The sequence below is a fragment of the Prionailurus bengalensis genome, chromosome B2, assembly GCF_016509475.1.
Source record: "Prionailurus bengalensis isolate Pbe53 chromosome B2, Fcat_Pben_1.1_paternal_pri, whole genome shotgun sequence".
Lineage (NCBI taxonomy): Eukaryota > Metazoa > Chordata > Mammalia > Carnivora > Felidae > Prionailurus > Prionailurus bengalensis.
This window is the reverse complement of record NC_057349.1, coordinates 76,840,596-76,855,660: the sequence shown is the minus strand read 5'-3', so window position 1 is coordinate 76,855,660 and position 15,065 is coordinate 76,840,596. Positions and strand designations below refer to the sequence as shown.

Here is a 15,065-nt window from a genome sequence, read left to right as displayed (position 1 = left end):
TTTTGTTTTGTACTGACCCAAACCCCTAACACCACACATCTTCAAAACCCCCTTTGCCTCATGCCCATGAGTTAATTAATGTTCACGATTTCATTGTCTCTTTGTGCACATCCATTACCATGTTTCTAAGCCCTCCTATCCTAATAAAAATGGAGCAAGGACCCTTACTCTGGGCTCTTGTCTCCTCCCAGACATTAGCCTCTCACATTTTTAAATCCTGCATCCCATTTTCTTGCTGGACAAGACAGAACTCCAGACCCAGAGTCTACAACAGTTGGCAATAATACAAATGCCTCACTGTTCTGCCAACAGATAATCAAGGCTATTCAATTATTCATCACCACCTTAGCTAGTGAGTTTGTTGAGTCTTGTTGGTTTTGGATGGCTTGGAGGTCTGAGTGAGACCTGTACCACTCAGGCTATCACATGGGAATATGGAAGTAGGGCCTTAACCCCCAATTTAGAGGGACTTCTCTCTACCACATAGCATGGGTGGAAGTCTTCTGTAGGAATCTCATTACTTTCATTTATCTATCCAGTTTTACCAATCAAAGCCATATTGCTCTGCGGATCAACCCTATTCTCCTTTTTCCCCCCTTTGTAATCTCTTGAATTCACCTTTTGGCCCTCTGGGCATGGCTTCCCCTTGTTTTCTACCTGTTCAGCCCAAGTTGTTGGAAACCATTGAAATCATTTTGTTTTTATCCCAAGCAAGACTTTTCAGTGGAGCTTTTCCATTGCTTCCCTCACAGTCATTTCAGGGTCAACAGCAGTGATAGCAGGGTCTTCCACTGGGAATGGTCCTGTTGCATGAAGGCCTCCAATACATCATCCATGTACCCAGACACAGGGTCACATAATCAGGTATGGCTTTTACCTGAAATGCAGTTGTGACTTTATGAATGGCTTTCCAGGGGGTCTTAGTCCTAGGGAAGTCCTCACAGTTAAGAATATTGTTCTCATACTCCTTGCAATCTAGATCAAGGGTAACATGGACTGAAGGGAACCTAGGTGGCTCAGCCAGTTGAATGTCCAACTTCAGCTCAGGTCATGATCTCTCAGTTTGTGAGATCAAGCCCTGCATTGAGCTCTCTGCTGTCAGCACAGGGCCCGCTTTAGATCCTGCCTCCCTCTCTCTCTCTCGCCCTCTCCTGCTCGCTCTCTCTCTCAAAAATAATAAACATAAAAAAAAAAAAAGAGTGACATGCACTCTTCGTCCTGTTGGTTGCCCTACTCAATGTAGATTTTTAAAATGCATTGCAGCAAAAGGTCAGTGGTTAGCTTCGACTGCACCATTCAGCCTGGGACATTTGGGTCTGCAAGGCCTTCTCGTCAAACAGGGGCACCAACCAAGCTGCATGAGAATTCCCTGGCCTCTGCCCAAATCTATCTTTCAGTTTTTGTGTTTCACTCTCCAAAAAGGATCTCATTTGATCAGTTTCATGTTCAGCAACATCATTGGTGGTTTGCATTTAGTGAAAACAAGTCTTACTTGGGGCTCTTAAGCAACTCGGATCAAACAGAGCTTCCTACACAGGGGCCTTTGACCCCCCTTGGGTGTCATCTGCAGCTCCTGGCATGTGGAAGTTAGAGGACAGTGTAGAAGTATGAAGATGGCCAGAAGCCAGGTTAACTTCCCAATATTTTTAGGGCCCACCTCTTGCATTTCTGCCCTCATCCATCACACCAGTTTATCCTTGATGACAGGGAGACTGCCTACATTTCACTTATTCCCACTCATCCAGAGACAGCACAGTATCTCAGTCAGGCCCTCTTCCTCCCAGGAAGCTGACATCACTCTAGGATGGCTGGACTGAGGAACGCCATGCATCTGCATCATGTACTAACATGGTTGGTGACCTTGCTCACTGCACTAAACTGTTGAGCAATTGACACCTGTTACCAAACACCAGGAAAAGCAGTGGCAAGATGTCAACCTACTGCAAGAGTTTTCAGGTATTGGCACTGCCAAGAAAGACAAGACTCACACAGGCACTGGATGGAATAATACTTTATTCACAGAGATAGAGCAAGATCAGCTTCAATACTGAGTGTCAGTGCATCATGGCCAGCACATCTTGCCCCAAAGTTGGCACAGGGAGATAGTCTCTACTCAATCCTCTTATGTAGCAGGTGAAGAACACTCTTCCCTTCCCACCAGAAACAGATATTGCAGTAGGGCTGGTGTGGTGCCTTATGATGCACATGCTTTAAGCAGAACAAAGAGGGACAAATGAAATCCTGAATCAGGAAAGATAATCCCAGATAAGTCCATATACCCAGCAGGCTATCAGGACTCCTTATCTTTGTGAAAGCAAATGTTCCAGGCCCAAGGCATTATCTTCATCTTCATCTCTTCATCATCACTATTTCACTGAGACCATGTTTACAAGATCACCAGTAATCTTCATGTTGCCAAACCCAAAGGTTATTTCTGTTATCGTACTTGTCCTTTCAGGAGCATCCCAAATGAATAAATGAATCTCTCTCCCTGTTTACCTCTTTCAGAGATATCACACTTTCCAGTTTTCCCCTTAGGCGGGTTTCCTTTGCTGTCACTTCCTTCTAAAGTTAGCAGGGCACCAAGGCTCTGCTCTGTCCTGGGCTTTCTCCTCTTTATTTATACTCTTTCCCTGATGACCTCAGTGTCATGTTTTAAATATCTTACTCATGCCAAAGACACTCAAGCCTTGACCTCTCCTCTGAACTTCGGACTCAAGTATCAAACTGTCCTTGATGTTGCCACATATACAAGGCTTTTCCTCTAATTTAAGTTCTTTAATTTTATTCCATAAACTTAACACTTTACTATTTCAGAGTTTTCACAAGATTTTCTTCAAATTACATTTGTCTGTTCTGCCATCAAACCTAGAATTTACTGACGAGTTCAGTTTAGAAACTAGGAAAACAAAAGAACATTGTACTAAGAGAAGATTCTTTAATTCTAATATTGGAAGTCTGATTTTTTTTCTGCTTTGGAATAATTATGCTTATGCTATTTAATATGGTATATATACTTCTACCATGATTTAAGAAAAAGTTATAATAGTGAACTTTATTATCATGAATTATCTACCCAGATCTTTGTGTGTATTGAAATGTTTTCAAAAGCTGTCTACTGCAGTATATCTGATTACACTATGGTACTGGTTCTAGGCTACTGTTGTTGGTGTTTTTTTTTTCTTTTCTTCCCACACTTGTCTGTGCACAAAACTTCAATCATCCTCTTTACATTCATTTGCTCAATGAGCCTTCTCCAGCCCTGACTTTTCTCTTGGGCTTCATTTCTACATTTCTGATTATCCACTGGACAAATGGAACTCAATGTTCTACCCCATATTTAGCACAAGCAAAAATGAATCTTCTTTTCACTTCTCCCAAATCAGTAACTTCTGACTTACCTCTTCCACTCAATGGAGCTGTCATTCTCTTGGCTGCCTGGGCTCCATTGTTTTCTCTCTTCTCCCACATTTCATCATCACATCCTATTTTTTCTTCCTTTAACACAGCAATATCATGCCCTCATGACATGAATTCGGGGAAAGACTTGGGAATGTGAGTTCACTGAGATCTCTATGCCTCTTTTTTTTTTTTTTTTTTTACCTCTAATACAAGGTTAAAAATACATACCAGGATTGTTTTGAAGATTACATGATCTAATACACATAAGAACTTGACACCACATAAGTTCTGTGTTCTTCTCTTCCCTGCCTTCCATTTCCATTGCCAACATTATAGTGGTGTCCTTCACAATATCTCATCTAAATGACTGCACTAATTTCTAAACTGTGCTTTTAATCTTTCCTCCAAACACTTCCTAAAACACTATTTGGTTCACATTATGATCTCATCAAAAAGACTTTAATGATTTTAATTTTTAAAGCAGAGATATCTAAAATTAAGTTTACAGACTTCTTATTAAACTATAAACTCTTTCAGGAAGGACAAGGACTTCTGTGTATTTGTATTAGCTTTCCTTGAAGCACATGGCATGCACCAGAAGCTCAATGAATATTTCCTCCAAAAAATTATTAAAATGATGATCTCATCTAAAAGTATGTTAAGAATATGAGAACTATTTTTAGCATGTTAAGTTCTTCAAGGATACTTTTATTTATTTATTTATTTTTTAAATTTATATCCAAGTTAGTTAGCATATAATGCAGTAATGATTTCAGTAGATTCCAGTGATTCATCCCCTTTGTATAACACCCAGTGCTCATCCCAACAAGTGTCTTCCTTAATGCCTCTTACCCATTTAGCCAATCCCCCCACCCACAATCCCTCCAGCAACCCTCAGTTTGTTCTCTGTATTTAAGAGTCTCATGTTTTGTCCCCCTCCTTGTTTTTATATTATTTTTGCTACCCTTCCTTTATGTTCATCTGTTTTGTATCTGAAAGTCCTCATGAGTGAAGTCATATATTTGTCTTTCTCTGACTAATTTCACTTAGCATAATACCCTCTAGTTCCATCCATGTAGTTGCAAATGGCAAGATTTCATTCTTTATGATTGTTGAGTAATACTCTATTGTATATATATACCACATCTTCTTTATCCATTATCGATCAATGGACATTTGGGCTCTTTCCATACTTTGGCTATTGATGATAGTGCTGCTATAAACATTGGGGTACATGTGCCCCTTTGAAAGAGCACACCTGTATCCCTTCTTCAAGGACACTTAAATTTCAGTTCTGACCTTTATATGGTCTTTCTTTAATCATTTCAAATATTTGGTAGCAATTTGCTTGACTGTTCTAGGTGTAGGAGCAATGACTGATGGCTTCATCCCTCACTGTTTTTCTGTTTCTTGAAGAGATAAACACCTTGAAGGAGTTGTGTAACAGCTTCAGTCATCGCTCATGTTCACTGGAGGGCAGTGCTGTCAATAAGCAAGTTCTGGATTCATTTTATTTTGCATTGCATGTGTTAGTTATTAGTTGGAGTCAAAAGCTAATATGGAAAAATTTTTTTTTTCTTTAAAGACTGGAATATGTTTCAGGTATGCTGTACCACACTTACTCTAAAACAGTGATTCTCAAACTTCTATATGTATATGAATCACCACTGACCTGTGCCATCCAATAAAGTACCCACTAACCATATGGCAAAGGGGCACTTGAAATGTGGACAGTCAAACCGAAATATGCTGTGACTGTAAAATACACACTGGACTGCAAGGACTGAGTACAAAAAAGGAATGGAAAATATCTCAATAACTTGTGTTGATCAGATGTTGAGATGAAAATATTTTACTTATATTGGGTTGAATAAAATGCATTAGAATTAATTATATCCAAATCTTTTTATTTTTTAAAATGTGGCTACTATAATATTCAAAGTTACATATGCAATTCTCATTTGTGGTTCATGTTATATTCCTGTTGAACAGCATTGGCTCATATGGTTGTTTAAAAATGTTTCCTGGGTTGGGGTGCTTGGGTGGCTCAGTCGGTTGAGCATCCAACTCTTGATTTTGGCTCAGGTCATGATTCCAGGGACGGGATGGAGACCCTGCACTGAGCCCCACATCAAGCTCATGCTCCGCATGGAGACTGCTTAAGATTCTCCCTCTTCTCTCCCTCTCCCCCACTTGTCAGTTGTCTCTCTCATTAAAAAAAAAAAAAAAAAAGTTCCCTGGGTCCCATTTTTAGAGATTCTGCTTTGGTTGTTGCACATTAGGGCCCAAAAATCTGATATTTTTTTAGCTCTCCAAGTAATTCAATTGATAAGTCATGGTAGGGAATTATTGTTTTGTACTGCTTTTGATGGTCTTCAACACAGCAGTGATTCAAAGATAACACGGAGAAATAGTTTTCAATTTTGATTGTGTAATAACTGCCATCCCATAAAGTAATATGCATGTTTTTCAATTAGCAAAACACTCTTCAATATATCATCACAACATGACTATTTTGTGGAAGGATGGTACAAACAATTAAGCAGTATCTATCACAAACTTAAGTGCACATAACCTTTGACTCACCTTTAGAAATTGATCTTGCAGATCTTCCAACAAGATCCCTATAACATATCTGTAATTCGCTTCAGCACAATTTGAAATAGTGAAAAACCGGAAACTGAGGAAATAAATTATGATATATCCAACTGAATACTATGCAGGCTATAAACAAGAATAAGTTCATTTATAAGTACTGGTATGAAAAAATGTTTAGATTTATGAGGGGGCAAGAAAGTTGCAGAAAAGTATGCAGATCTTACCTGAACATATAAAATATTAAAAAATATGTATTTGTATTTGCATAGAAATATTTGTATATGCATATACAATTCAAAAGTTTCAAAAACTGTTAATAGTGGTTACTGCTAACAGGAGATTCCCAGTGATATGGAAAGGATTTTTTTGCTTTTTATATCCTTTTGTACTGTTTTAGTTTTTTTTACTATGACCAACATGTAAATTTACATTTACATTACAAAATACTGTTAAAATATCTATGTAATACATAGCCAAGTAAATATTTCATCACTTAGGTTCCTGTTACAGAAATTTGATTTACACTATTATCCTTTAAGCTGCAATGTGGTCTTCATTTTAATTTTCTAAAAGGCCACCACATATATTCATTTATTCATTCAACCAATAGTTACAGACAACCTACTTTATGCTGGACAGAACACTGTTCTAAGGCCGAATAATAAAAAGTGGACACAAAACCATGTGTTCCTTAGACATGGGGAGGACAATAAACAAACCCAGACATAAATAATAATTAGTAATGAGTGCCATGAAGGCCTGAGTTTTCAAATGCTAGAATGTTCAAATGTCATGTGTGCTTGTGTGTGCATACACATGTATTCACTTACACATATTAATTAATACAATCTTGGCTACTGAATTTTTTAAGAGTCGTTTGTATATAGTATTCTGGGATATTTCTCAAACTAAATTTTCTCTTGCATTCATTATAACGAACTCGGCCAAACAAAAATAGCAAAGCTTTTCAGCTGTGTCAATTTAGACAAATTACTTAGCTGCTTTAGGACTCAATTTTCTCCTCCACCAAACGGGGTATTTACCTCTCGGGTTGGCTGCGTCGGGGAGAACTCTAAGCGCAGACCACGTAACGCAACAGCAGCGCCTGGCACAATGAAGAACAGGGATGGAGTGGGGCGGGTAGGGCGCGGACGCCCGCACTGGGGCGCAACTGGGCCGCGCGCGGCGCGGCGGGCCGGCTGTCCCGCAGAGGCGCGGTATTCTCGCCGTGGACCGCAGGAGAAAGGCGGTGCTTTCACATACTTTTTTCACCTAAGCACTTCTGCACGCCAATTTATCTTTCTGTGAGTGCGGAGACCAGTGCCCGCCAGCTCCTGCGGCGCCCGCTGGGCGTCAACTCCCGCCGCGCCAAGTCAGCCCGACTTTTCGAGATGCTCAAATGCTGAGGCCGTCCTGCGCTACAAAACTCAAGCCCATTCCCGGCCCCAAGCCGGCCAATCTGTTCAGGGCACATCTGGCCCGGGGCAGGCGGTAGACTCGCCTCCAACTGCGGCTTAGTTTGAATTCTGGCGCCACTCCCACGCCACGTAGAGCTATACTCGGAAGCGACGGATCTTCGAGCGCAGCGGGCGCGCACCGGGGACTGGGCGGGCGTGCAGCGGGAGGGCGACGCGCGCACCACGCCCCGGAAGCAGCCCCCGAAAAAAAAGAGCCGCCGCGCGCGCTCCCGCTCTCTCCCCTCAGGAAACGGCCACGCCCCCGTCATCTCCCGAGTCCAATAGACGCGAGAGGGTGGGGCGGCCTCGGTCTGACTCAGGGGAGGCTATAAAGGGAACTGCTGGCAGCGCAGCTCGGTCTTTTACGTCTGGATTTGGGAGGCGTTGTGTCGTTTTCGGTGAGTGGGCGCTGTGGGCGAGGACCCGAGCGGGCCGTATTGGAATAGACTGAGGTTCGCTGCAGTATTGTGAGAAGATTAGAGATTTGAGTTTAGGGTGCTGTGTGTAGAAAACTTGCACGTGGAAAACACGCAGCCGGGCCGCCACGTGTCCTGAGTGGTAGTGGTGGCGGCAGGCTTCGAGCTTAGGCGTGTGGATGCTGGTGCTGATGGCCACGAGCGCTGTGCGCGGCCTGCTTGCTAAACGCCGACATCCGGCTGGCCAAGCCTGAGCGGCGGCGGGAAAACCATATTCCCGGTATTTGGGGCAGGGAGTTTTACGTTGAGCAAGAGGCCTTTAATAAGGAGAGTGTCGTTTTCTCGTCGCGGATCAAAAGGTCATTTGAAAATGGGCAGCCCTGACGTTGCCTGAGATTGAGTTGTATTGTGCCCAGGTGGCGCTGTGTGCAAACCAGATTAGTGATTGGGAAGATTTTAGTACTGAAAACCTTCAACTGTCATTCTGTAAGAATGCTTAGTTTTAAATATTTTGGTCCCCTTCAGGAACAATGGCTCTCAGTGGCATAACGGAGCTGTTACCTGGAGATGTTCACGTAAGTACTGTTGAGTTTAGTTTTTAAACTGAAGAAATAAACCTGTTGATTTACAGGAAAAGATGGTGCATCATTTGAAATTTGCTTCCTACTAGATACAAAGGAAAACTAGAAAATACATGAGGGAATATTTGCTGGGAAATTACTTGGTTGGAACCTGACCATTTTACCCAGGTATGTGTTGAGCTAATAATTTGATTGTTGGGCTACTTTGATTCAATGCGATTAGTCCATATGTAGATTAAGATGAAAATTTTTTTTGTCCTTGAACAGCATCCTGGGAGTTGATGAATACTAACAGACCTACAAATGTCACTGGCTAGCAACGTAATTTTTAAAGTAAGTTGTGTGACTTACAAGATCAACTGTAGTGTTTCTAATATAGTGCTTACCTCTTGAAGTTGCTTTGGCTTACGGTAAATTTCACTGTAACATAATTTAGTGGATTATGGTCTTATCAATGATGAAATCTATCCCGAAGCTGACCACCTGAAGAAAAACATACGGATTCGGCTTCTGAGATAAGACTGAAGTTTTTATAGTCTGGATTTTATAACTGAGAGGGTTCTGTTAGGTTATAAATCTTGTAGGGGGAGAACTGCTACCTCAAAATGTGTTGTGGGTTTTTTTTTTTTTTCTCTGCCAACAGTGAGGGGTCGCTGTCTTTCCATTGAAAGAGGCCAGTTTGCTGTGACCTTCCTAAGATGTAACCCGTTTCTGTGAGTAGAGATTTTTTCCCTTAACAGTACATCAGTACTTTGTCCTTGGTCTTAATCCATGATGATCTTATCCCGAACCTGAATATCTGTTGAGAAAACTTACACGGATCTGGCTTCTGAGATAGACCATTATAAGGACAATGATATTTTTAAAAATTCTTTGGCTCTTTTGATGTTGGTAGTCTTGTAAATCTCAAATGTTTTTCCTTTTCTAGGGTTAATACCACCAGATTTACTTGTGAAAAATCGATAAGGAAAAGCTCTTCATTTAACTGACATGGGAAGAAAACCTACAAATCAAGACAATATTTTTTTATTTCTGTAAACAGGTTATGAAACCGCATCAGATTCAGATTAATGTATTTGTAAGATTTAAGCCATTACTTTTTATGTCATACTGCCCTAGAGAATCCTAACCTGTTAAGCAGATTACTTTGTAGATCTATTTCTATTTTAAATACAGGAATGCAAAGGAAGGTACATATTTTTAATGGAGAAGTCTTTGATTTCAGTTAACCAGACTTGTAATCAGCTTATTGTGAATGTTTCACCTTTGGCCACCTGTTTGAATTTAAAATCTACGATTGTAATTAAAGCTGAGTGAAAATTTACACTGAATATTGTGGAAAAGTCCTTAGATTTTTATGGAGAGATGACTCATTTTGGCAGTATCACACGGTACAGATCATGTTGGGTTTTGTAGCGTACTGAATATTACTGGATTAGTGGTGAGCAAAACGGAAAGACTGAGTCTATTACTGGGGGAGGGGAAAATACCAGGTATTACTGGTTCTAATTACTGAATTCTGGAATGTTTGGTCCTAATGAATTATAGTTTGAAAGGATGCTTAAGATGGAAAATGTGAGGGACACCTTGGTGGCTCAGTAAAACATCTCAGCTCCTCCATGCTGGGCATGAAACCTTTAAAAAAAAAAGATGGGAAAATGTGGAATGCTGAAAATGAAGAGAGCACAGCATGACAACGGGTCATGGGGGAAGTTCACAGATAAAACCAAACATTGCATAGAATGGATTTAGTGTAGACAGTAATAGCATCTGATCTAACCAAGATGGTTTGGCCCCATGCATGATCATTTTCCCTAAATAGCTACATGAATAAATTGTTGCTAAGCCTATACTTCAGTGTTAGTCAAAAGAATATTCTTGTCAGCTTATGATTATGAACTACCTTTTTTCCTAAAATGTTTTCTTAGTGAAAATACAACGTTGGACCCATGTAGTTTAAGAGGCTCAGTGACAACCATGCCATTTAGTGGGTAGGTACATAGTAGATTTGCTCACGTATTGCAATGGTGTACAAAATGCACCTTGGAAAATGTATATTGAAGCCATATTAAAATAGGTATTAATGCTGTCAGACTTCAAATAATCTGGGTCTCCACACACTTGTAGGTGCAAGGAATTCCACAGTGGCCATACAGTCATGAGAACATGTAGAATGAACTGTAAGTCTGCAGGAAATAACCATGCTTTATATGGATTATTCATAGGAAGCAAGAGTTCCCTAAACTGAGACACCAAGGTGTGGTCCCCTTAATGCAAAGGCCTTAAGGCTTGCTAAAATCCAGCAAAGGGAAAAGCCACTTGGTATAACAGATTACATGTGTAATGGGATTTTGCTATATTAAAAGAAAAGTGATTGGGGTCTGTACAACCTTTTCAAGAAACTGTCTACCCTTTTTGACAAAGCTGGCACCTCACTTCAAAACAAGTTGTGAAATAAATAAAATTTGCTTTGGAGCACTCTGAGCACTCTGACCTCTTCCTGCAATTTCTATTGTTGCTCCTTATCCTCTCAATTGATCTGGTAATATGTCACATGTCTTTAGTTTATTATAATGTGCATTTTATGGATTGCAGTGTTACTGGGCTCTGCTAAGGAGGTTAGAAGTAAAACACTTCCTATGTCCTCATCTTGTTAATAGCGACATGAAATACCAAGAAAACCAAAGGCAGGCTATAAAGAAAGTGAGAAAAAATGTCTTGAGATTGAACAAGTGGATTTGAGTCAAAACCATCTCAGATGAGATGTGAGATAACATTTTTGGCATAAACACTTGGAGCAAAGATTATATGCTCCAGGACCTCAGAATGATGAATTTGAAATTTAGGTATCAATTGTGTGGTTAGATGTAGGACAAACAAGGTAGAAGATAGGCTGAAATGTTTTGGGGTGACAGTAAAAACCTATGGTTATTTGAATTCCCTAAAACATTTTTTTCAGGGGGAAGGCACATAGCAGAAAATCACATTTAGTCGCTTTGACTCTGTACAGAGTGTACACTTGAACAAGTAAGTCAGGTCCAAAAAGGTACGCTTTAGTGGAATTAAGCTTGAAAGCTCAACATGTTATAATTGACGTCAGCTGCCATTAAAATTACTGTTTCAAACCTGTAATATACCTAAATGGTATTTTTCATTCATACAACGTGGTGTGGACTGTCATTCTACTAGCCTTCTGTTTTATGAATGTTAACATACCAGGTATTCCTTTCAAGTCCCTGGCTAAGGGACTTAATCCTCTGAGCATATGTGCAATTTAATAGAGAACTTAATGGAGACAAAGCCTTCAAGACCTGAGGAATAAAAGACTACGGCTATAATAGACTGGGATCTGCTTCGTTAGGACTGATACCAGAAGTTGAAAGCAAAACCTATGTGTGTGTGGCTTTAGTGGCTTTAACCAATAGGAATGCTTTATGCCTTCCATCATGCTTCCAGGTTATCTTCAAATATAGTAGGCTCAAACCTACCATTTGGTGCTTTCTAAAATTCTGTTGCCAGAAATCTAGTATCAACTGCACTTCCCAATCAAGTGCTCTCTGAATTGATAATACACTTCATAAATCCTTAACTGTTTACCCATCCTGTGTGGAATCTTGGTTGTGCTCAGGTTTTTAACACCGAATTTCCCAGTTAGAATATTTATTTGAATTCCAGCCTTATAGGATAGTCTGCTTATCTTTTGCTGGTCCTTCCTCCCTTTAGGTGGGGACTCTCTTATCTTTCCTCCCAAAAGCTTGGTCTGGATCCAAGTAGCACTCACAGCATAGTATAGTAATTATAATTGCCTGACTGAATATTGCCACTGCCTCTGGCCTTGCTGCACCTCACTGGTTCTACTTATTTGGATATGTATGAAGATCAGATCAAAGCACAAGTTTGCCATGAGGTGCTGGAAGGGTTATGGACCATCTTGGGGTGGAGGAGAGGGTATCTTTTCAAAATGACAATCGAACTCCTTGGTCTCATTCTTACAAGACCTGGCCTCTTCCCCTTATTACTAGTCCACTGCTAGTCCTGTCATGCCATGTGGCTGAGTTACAACAAAATGAGTTAATGTCACAGAACCCCTGAGTACACTATAATCGAACCTTTTTGGGAACTTAATTATGCCCATTCAGTTGATTCTAATTCTTTTCAAAATAGTATTAATAATGTAAAAAGCATTTAAGGATACTCAGAAATTAGCATTTGAGGAAAATAACATTTACACATATAATGTGTTACTTAGGTCAGTAAACTTTCGACATATCCTTGCCTCCTAACTATATAAAGTATAATTGTACATTTTTAAATGTACAGTTTGATGAGTTTTTCCTTTGATACACACCCGTGAAAACGTAAGTTTTAGAGAAGTACAGAGTTAAGAGATCTGAGCTGGAGAAATAAAATTGGGAATCATCCACATGTGGATGGTATATTTAAAGCCATAAGATTACATGAGATCACCAAAGGAGTGAATATAGATAAAAGGAGTGGTCCAAGAGTTGAGTCCTGGAACATTCTAAGAGTAGGGGATTCTGGGTTTAGTTAAAATCCTGGAGATTATTTTGTGCCTGGGACAAAAATTGAGAAGCAGAAATCTATTGTCAAGTCCAACTGCTATATCAAGAAAAGGAACTAGATGGAAAATCAAGGAGTTTTGGAATAAGAGCAAGGGTGAAAACTAAGCAAATAATTGGGCTATAGGGCTGGAGATAGCCTTGATTTAATGCAGAGCCTTAGCATAGAAATTGAAGGAGTTAATATCTGAGAAAGACTGTAAATTATCAGGCAAAGTAGTCTTCAGGAAAGAATAAGATAAGGAATTTAGGAAGTATGATAAGGGTTTTCATCAGACACTGCAGACTTAGAGAAGTGGAATTAGCTACAGACAAGTTAGAGGTTTGTCTTACAGAGCCAAAGTGCCTGCTGAGGCTAAAAACTACCGATTTTAATAGTTAATCAGCATAATTATTCACTGTTCTCCTATGGGACTTATCTGCCTGGGAGCAGGAAGCAGATCAGTGGATTTATCCAAAATTAGGAATAAAGTGGCCAGGAAGAACAAAACAATAACAAGCCAAGAGAATTGATTTGGTAAAAGTGTTATTAAAATTATTAACCTTGAGATCCAGTCTGATTAGGGAAAAACACAAAACAAGTGAGGGTCCCAAGTGAGACAAAGATCATATGTACCATGAAAACTTACTGTTGAAAACTAGGTAAAATAAGGCCCTCTCCAGTTATACCACAAAATGACCCATAGTGTGTTGTATTCTGATTGTTGGTTTCTCTCTCTCTGGCCCTAGAATGTGAATCCTTTACAAAAATAAACTGTGCCGTTTAATCTCAAATTTTGCCTAGAACAATGTAATGACTCCCATAAGAAATTGTCTAAATGGAATTCAATTTGTGTATCTAAGGTGGGCAACAATGATGTGATTTAACCTCTCCAAAAGGGGTAAAAGAAATAAAAGTTGGAAGGTGTTTTGGACAAATACTTGTGTTCCCCCAAATCCATATGTTGAAGCCCTAACCCTAGTGTGGCTATATTTGTAGACAGAGCTCAAAAGAAGTTAACTGAGTTTAAATAAGCTCATAAGGGTAAGGCTCTGATCTGGGAGGAGGAGTGTCCTTATAAAAAAAGACACCAGAGAACTCACTCTCTCCCTCTCCCCTAGCACACCCACAAAGAAGAGGTCACATGAGCACACAGTGTGATGGTGACCACCCACAAGCCAAGACAAGAGGCCTCAGAATGTTGAACTTCCAGCCTCCAGAACTGTGAGAGAAAATTCATTTCTATTGTTTAAGCCACCCAGTCTGTGATATTTTGTTATGGCAGCTCTAACAGACTAAGAAGCAGAGGATAAATGGCCACTGCTATAATTTTGGGAGTTTATATTTAGCTAAAGAATTATGAGTAATAACTATGAAAAAAGCCCATGCAATGTAATCTCTCTGGTTTTATACATTTTCCCTTTAGGTTTCTATTTATTACACTGGAACTAAATCTACAATGTACTTTCTTATTGAATATTAGCAAACACAGCTGCTAGTCACAAAGCTTCCTCTCCACTTGTTTCATCATCAAGTTCAATTATTTGAGAAATAGGTAATTTCTCAATAAAAAATACTAGGGAAGAGGGACACCTGGCTGGCTCAGTCAGTAGAGCATGTGACCCTTGATCCTGGGGTCATGAGTTCAAGCCCCATGTTGGGCATAGAGCTTACTTAAAAAATAAAAATAAAAATAAATCAGTAAAGAAACCAGAAATTGAAATGAAACTATCTTGGATAGAAAGTGAATGTTGTCTGAGGTCTTATGCTTCACAGGAAAAACTTTTTAATATAAATGAAATTACTTCTTTCATAATCACCTCATATAACAAATTATTTAGGCTTACTAAATATTTCAGTCTAAAATTTCCTTTTTCTATAGAAACACTAAGATTGCAGTAAGTTTTGGGGTACCTGGGTGGCTCAGTTGGCTAAGCATCTGACTCTTGGTTTTGGCTCAGGCAATGATTCATAGTTTGTGGGATCAAGCCCCATGTAGGTCTCTGTGCTGACAGAGCAGAGCCTGCTTAGGATTTTCTCTCCCTCTCTCT

The 15,065-nt window shown here is 39.8% G+C and overlaps 1 long non-coding RNA gene and 2 other non-coding genes across 6 annotated transcripts; all 3 read left to right on the top strand.

The window, feature by feature from the left end:
* The first annotated feature begins 7,781 nt into the window (after window positions 1-7,781).
* LOC122490379 lies at window positions 7,782-14,530 on the top strand. 4 transcript variants are annotated; one of them, XR_006299144.1, is made up of 6 exons: window positions 7,783-7,855; window positions 8,399-8,448; window positions 8,544-8,622; window positions 8,722-8,787; window positions 9,098-9,167; window positions 9,383-9,778. It is a non-coding gene; the product is annotated as an uncharacterized LOC122490379 (long non-coding RNA). The 4 variants fall into 4 exon arrangements; XR_006299146.1 differs by lacking the exon at window positions 8,399-8,448 and having other exon boundaries at window positions 7,782-7,855; window positions 8,505-8,622; XR_006299145.1 differs by adding an exon at window positions 14,136-14,530 and having other exon boundaries at window positions 7,822-8,622; window positions 9,383-10,445.
* LOC122490704 lies at window positions 8,904-8,971 on the top strand. The gene has a single exon (XR_006299237.1). It is a non-coding gene; the product is annotated as a small nucleolar RNA SNORD50 (small nucleolar RNA).
* On the top strand, window positions 9,221-9,290 carry LOC122490703. Its single transcript, XR_006299236.1, has one exon. It is a non-coding gene; the product is annotated as a small nucleolar RNA SNORD50 (small nucleolar RNA).
* Window positions 14,531-15,065: the final 535 nt, after the last annotated feature.